The sequence below is a fragment of the Coffea eugenioides genome, chromosome 1 (assembly GCF_003713205.1).
Source record: "Coffea eugenioides isolate CCC68of chromosome 1, Ceug_1.0, whole genome shotgun sequence".
NCBI classification, from domain to species: Eukaryota; Viridiplantae; Streptophyta; class Magnoliopsida; order Gentianales; family Rubiaceae; genus Coffea; species Coffea eugenioides.
In genome coordinates, this window is record NC_040035.1 from 17,218,163 (window position 1) to 17,224,275 (window position 6,113).

Genomic DNA, 6,113 nt, shown 5'->3' on the forward strand with positions numbered 1-6,113 from the left:
TACTCCTAATTAGTCGGGTTTCTTTGTTTCCCTTAAATGTTTTGCTCGATAAACTGTAATATGTTCTCTTGTTCAACCTTAGGTTTCATTGGTGATTAAGGGTAATATCCGGAAGGATATTTTGCACGATATTTTGCATTTCTAGGTGAGTGTTCCTTATTTGATTCTATGGCTTGTTGTTATCATTTGCTAATGTGTTAAGTGCTTTTAATGATTTCCAAACGAGCTTCCTAGGCGAGTGTGTACTTTATCGCACTCGACCTAAATAACTGTGCAATTTTCAAGGTTTTAATGATTGAAATGTTACTTGCGCATGAATGTAAGCCTTTTGGGCTGAACTGGCCATTGCCCCTTGTTACCGGTCGTCTCGAGCCAGAAGCGGACTCGGTCGGGCGATTAGGGACTTGGGTGAACGTTTGGTATACTCGAGTATTACCCTGTAGGTTGGTGGAGACTGGCCAACGGCCAGGACGGGGGTGAATGAATGAATGAATGAACGAACGATCGAACGAGGGTTATTGATAAACGAAAAATGCAGTTTCAAATGATTGGAGGAATAAGGGGAAATGTCAGGAGAACGAATGAACGAAATAACGAATTGCTCCTTGTGAGCCGTATCCTTTTAATGAATGTGTTACTATCGCTTTCCATTGTAAATGTTTCTTGACTTATTGATACTCCATGTTTAATGTATTGGATTGATTATCTGATTATGTGTTCGGAACCTCACTGGGCTTTTAGCTCATCCCTTTAGTTTTGTTTTCCTTACAGGGGAAGGCGAGCGAGGACGTGAGCTTGAGATAGACTAGCCAATCTAGTTTTGTTTCTTTTGTTTCTTTTGTAGTGGTTCTCGCCTAGTGCTTGGCACGGGCTGGACGTATGAAAGATTGAGAACCCTTGTATATTTGATGTCTATATTCTCTTTTGGGTTGGCAATGTATATAAGTTCCGCTTTAAGTTTGGATCAATGCCCTATTTATTCTTGTGATTTATTTCAATTTTTAATTGAGGACTGTAGCGAACGACTGAGTCCCGGCGAGAGCTGGGCAGGCGGCCCGCCGAACCCTCTGGTACGCCTTAGGGGGAGGTGGGGTCGTTACAATACCCCACTAGAGAACCTCAGATTCCGTATTTCATCCCTGGCGGTGCTGGATAACACAATAGGTTAGTGCAACGGCTATACCCCACTAGAGAACCTCAGATTCAGTATTTCATCCCTGGCAATGCTGGACAACACAACAGGTTAGCGCAACGGCTAGACCTCACCAGAGCTTCAGATTTAGATGCACATAAACATGCAAGTCTGCATACAGAACCAACTAAGTCAAGTTCATACAATAAACCAGTCACACAAGATAGAGAACGAGTGTGACAAAGTACACCCTCATCTCATACAGAATAAACAAGAGTAACAGGTAATCAAGTTATAGATTGCAGTTACAGACAATCCAAGTTAAGCAACAAATGAGGGAAGTGGTACACACCAATTCTAACAAACCACTTCAAACGTTTTCACCCCAAAGTAGGGCTTGACCACCGTGAAATCCTTGAATCCTCAAGAAAAATGATAGCTTAGTCTTTCCTCCCCCAAAATAACTCCACAAATACTTTTAAATCTCCTTAGTGAGCACTTGTATGGAGTAGATTCAAATTTGGTTGGCTAAAACCCAAGATTTGAGCAAGAATTGAAACTAGAAAATGAAGAACTTTTCCTTGTTTTTCTCTCCTCAAGAGCCGGCCAAGACAAAGAAAAAATGGAAGAAAATTGGGTCAAAATTGATTTTAGGAAAGTTAAGAAGGTCTTGGTCAAAGTCCATCTTCTAATCGGGTCGCGACACTTGGCGGCTTGTATGATTTAAGCTTATCTTCTTCCTGCCAATGGTTAATCTATCTAGTTAACCTCTAATTATCTCCTAGCACCTTGTAAAATAATATCCTTTTACAAAATTTTAACTAATCATAAAAAATTTATCGCACGAACCGCACTAGCAGGTCCCACGCCCCTAATACATTCCGAACTAGACATGAACTAATTTATATCAGGAAAATGATTTAAAAACTATACTCACTTATAAAATCTCTGAAAAATTCATATAATAAAGTAAAGTAAAGAAAATGCATGCGAAGACATGCAATAAATATAACGTAGTTTTCCGGGTTCTCACATATTATCCCTATAATCAATAAACGAACTGTGCACTTGTGGAAATAGGGTAATAAAGTTTTAAAATTTGTAGTGTGTGAAAAAACCCTATCAAGTTTTTAGCACTGTTGTCGAGGAGTTAAGTGTAACACTAGAGTTAAAACAAGATTTCTTAATCTAAACTTTATTATTTTATCTTTATTTTGTTAATCTTATATTCTATCTTCTAGTTTTTCATTTTAGTTATTTTTAGGTACTAAGTTATTCACCAAGGGCACAATCTACCTTCAAGAATTAAATACATCAAGAAAAGGAAAAAGACGCGCCCAACAAGAACAAATTGAAGTGGAAAGTATAGGTGAAACTTCCGTCGAAATGGAGGAGCAAAAGCCAAGACCTTTGAGGCATTATGCCTTGCCAAATGAATCGGGAGCACAAACTCGCATTGCAAAGCTAGCAATTAATGCAAATAATTTTGAAATCAAGCACTTGCTCATTCAACTGGTTCAACAAAGTCAATTTGGAGGAAATGCAATGGAGGATCCTAATACTCATCTAACTAATTTCATGGATTTATATGGTACAATCAAAATAAATGGAGTAAGTGATAATGCAATTAATCTAAGGTTGTTTCCTTTTTCGCTTTTTGATAAAGCGAAGGTATGGCTTAATTCTTATCCACCTAATACTTTCATTTCTTGGGGTGAGTTGACAAAAGCATTCTTAAATAAATATTTCCTCCCAGAAAAATGGCTAAACTTTGTATGGATATCACAAGTTTTACTCAACATAAAGACGAGTCATTATATGAAACTTGGGAGAGATTTAAGGATCTTCAAAGAAGATGTCCCCACCATGGCCTCCTCGATTGGTTGGTTTTTCAAACTTTCTATAATGGACTCAACTACGTAACCAAGATCAACATGGATGTTGCCGCCGGTGGAGCTTTAATGGGAAAATCAACCAAGGATGCTCAATCTTTGATAAAGTAAATGGCCTCTAACAACTATCAGTGGGCAAATGAAAGACGTAACTTAAGAAGAGCGGCCGGTATGTTTGAAATTAACACTCAACTTTTTAAGTGCTAAATTCGAAAATATGTTTAATTCTCGAATAGATAACATTGAGAGGTTGCTAAGTAAAGAAGGGGGAAATAGTTTAAATTCTCATGTAAGTGTTGCTTATTGTTCAACATGTGATGGTAACCATGATAGTGCTAATTATTTTCGTATGGAGTAAGTTCATAATGTTAACAACTACAATTGGCCACCTCAAAACAATCCTTTTTCAAACACTTTACAATCCCAGTTGGAAGAATCATCCCAATTTAGATTGGAGAGACCAATCATATGTATAAAAACCTGTCAATCCACCTGATTTTCAAACAAGGCCGCTTGAGTCATGTTTTTCAACTTTGGAGGCCAATTTTGAAAAACATGTTCATGAAACAATAGAAAGATTTGATGATGTTAAAATAAGTATGAACAATATGATGATCTTGACTAGGGATATGCAAGGCCAATTAGGCAATATTGCGAATTCCATTAATTTGAGGCAATCGGTGAATTTTCAAGTAAAACCGAGGTATATCCTAGAGAACATATGAATGCAATTACTCTTAAACCCTTAAACAATGAAAGGTGTAGATGATGTTGAAGATACTGAAATGTATTCTTCTTTCAAAGTTAGGAAAATAGTGAGGGTCACGTTTTATATCAATCTCATTATATTGACAAGATATTGAATTAGTTTCAACAACTAAATGTCATAGAAATGAGTACTTCCTCCAATCTTAACTTGAAATTTCTCAAAATTCTGGTAGTTCAATTACTCAATTTGCATATGTAAGTCCGATTGAAGGCTTGATGAATGCATTGCATTGCACAATGCAGATGTTCTCATCCCGATATAGACTATTAGAAGTCTAATGGGAGAGTGCTTGGTTACTCTTATGCTAGTCGGTTCACTAGTGTGAGTTATTCACTTTGGGTGGTGCTTCTAAGAAGTAATGATGATTGTTCATTTCACCATAGAAGTTGAATTTATAACTTTGGCTACTGCATGTGTAAAAAGAAGAAATGGCGTAAGCTAGGCAACTTGACAATAAGTAACGAGTTGCGGCCACAACCTATGTCTTCAATCTATTTATGTTGCCTATAGTGTAGTCTCTATGTCTAAATAAGGCAAATAATAGTAAATCTAGAAATATTAAGTCTAAAGGATGAATGACATTATGTTTGTTGCATACAAGAGCATACAACAATTAAGGATATCCTTTGACTAAGCCCTTATCAACAGATTTAGTAAACTTAACATCATTGGATATGGAGTTGAAAATCTAAATCTAAAATCACTTGTAATGGGGATCCTTCATTATTCTAGTACTACCACTATATCAGAAAGTTAAAGGGGCAACAACAAGTTGCTAAGTGATTATGAGCACTAGGTACTGTTGTGTACATTCCCACCCCACTAACACATATTGTTATAAGTAGTTGAGTATATGTTGAAATTATACTCTTAATGAAATGTAAATCTTTTCAAAGTGCTTGGTCCTATAAAGTTTGAAAGTGACTTCACCTATATGATCTTGGAAGTGGTGCCTCTTCTAATGAAAGTTGGATTTGCTTTTATTCATGATCATGAATTTCAGAATTGATCAATGAAAGTCTCTTTATGAATTGATCAATGTTTATAATACCATGTGTGTACTATATCTAGTGTAGTTTTCAAATCATGGTTTAATGCTATATGCAACCTTGATTTGGTTGAATTTGGAGGTGAACTTACGTTAAAAGAAAAGTTTAAACATAATTATACTTTTCTTCATGCATGATATTCTATGTGTCAGTTTCTTTATTTCATTCACAAATTAAGTGGAGATTTGTTGGAATAGTTTGTGAATAAAATAGAAATAAGACTTGTTCAAATAAATAAATTGGAAACTTAATGGTTTGTCGGGAGCCAGAAAGTTTCTAAATTGTTTTTGGCATTTTTGTTCATTAAAAAATTTTAACGTAGTCTCTTGATAACTATTATAGTAAGGAAATGATTTTGATATTTTTGTTCATTAAAGGAGTTTAATTCACTCTCATGATGACCATAAAGGGGAGGAATTTGTGGCTCTTCAGTTTTGGAGACCTTTGGATTCCCTTTCCTTATAAAATGACAAGTTTCTAACAAACAAACTAGCTAGAACCTTAACCGTTTCTTTGTAAGAGAAATCGTGACATTTGCTATCAAGTTTCTCCAAAATCTTCTTGTATTCTAGGAGTAATTTGCCATAACCTTATAGCAAATACTTTGTATGGTGGGAGCAAATAACACCTTAAAGATAGTGTCAAAATGCTTCAAGATCTTCATCTTCATCCCCACTTTTTTAATGAAATTTGTGTAATACAAATTTCTGAACTATTGTGTGCTTGTTCATCAATTACACCAACAACTTGACCACATCAACCCTTGATTTTTGTGATGAACCCCTGATCCTTAATCCTTAATCGCTGCTAACAATTATGAAGTTGTGGGTTTTAGTATTCGTATTTTTTGGGGGCTTGGTATAGGTGGGCCCAAAGAGTTAGTAGAAGTTTACCCATTGACCAAGGAAGGACACCTTTGGTTTTTTAGGCAAAGTTGCAAAAAAATTTACTCTAGCAGTATCACTAACCTCCAAGGAATTCCTCTAATTGATTCATACTAATATAACACCAACTATAAGACACATTTTTCTATTCAATACCCAATGAGTACCTGCAAATCCTAAATTTCACCTCATTTATTATGTTACTACACATGGTCACAATTAATGTACCTCCTATATTTATACACTTATCTAATAAATTACACCATTTTCAAACAACTAATACTTAAAATCCCTCTTAACAATTGTCCAATCCAAACTATTATAAATTACTTGATAAACAAAAAATTAGCTAATAAAACAACACTTACCACAAGAGAATTATCCAAA

The 6,113-nt window shown here is 35.4% G+C and overlaps 1 non-coding gene across 1 annotated transcript; it reads right to left on the reverse strand.

Annotated features, from left to right (window-relative positions):
* Positions 1–2,898: 2,898 nt before the first annotated feature.
* LOC113752563 lies at positions 2,899–3,005 on the reverse strand. Its single transcript, XR_003464876.1, has one exon. It is a non-coding gene; the product is annotated as a small nucleolar RNA R71 (small nucleolar RNA).
* Positions 3,006–6,113: the final 3,108 nt, after the last annotated feature.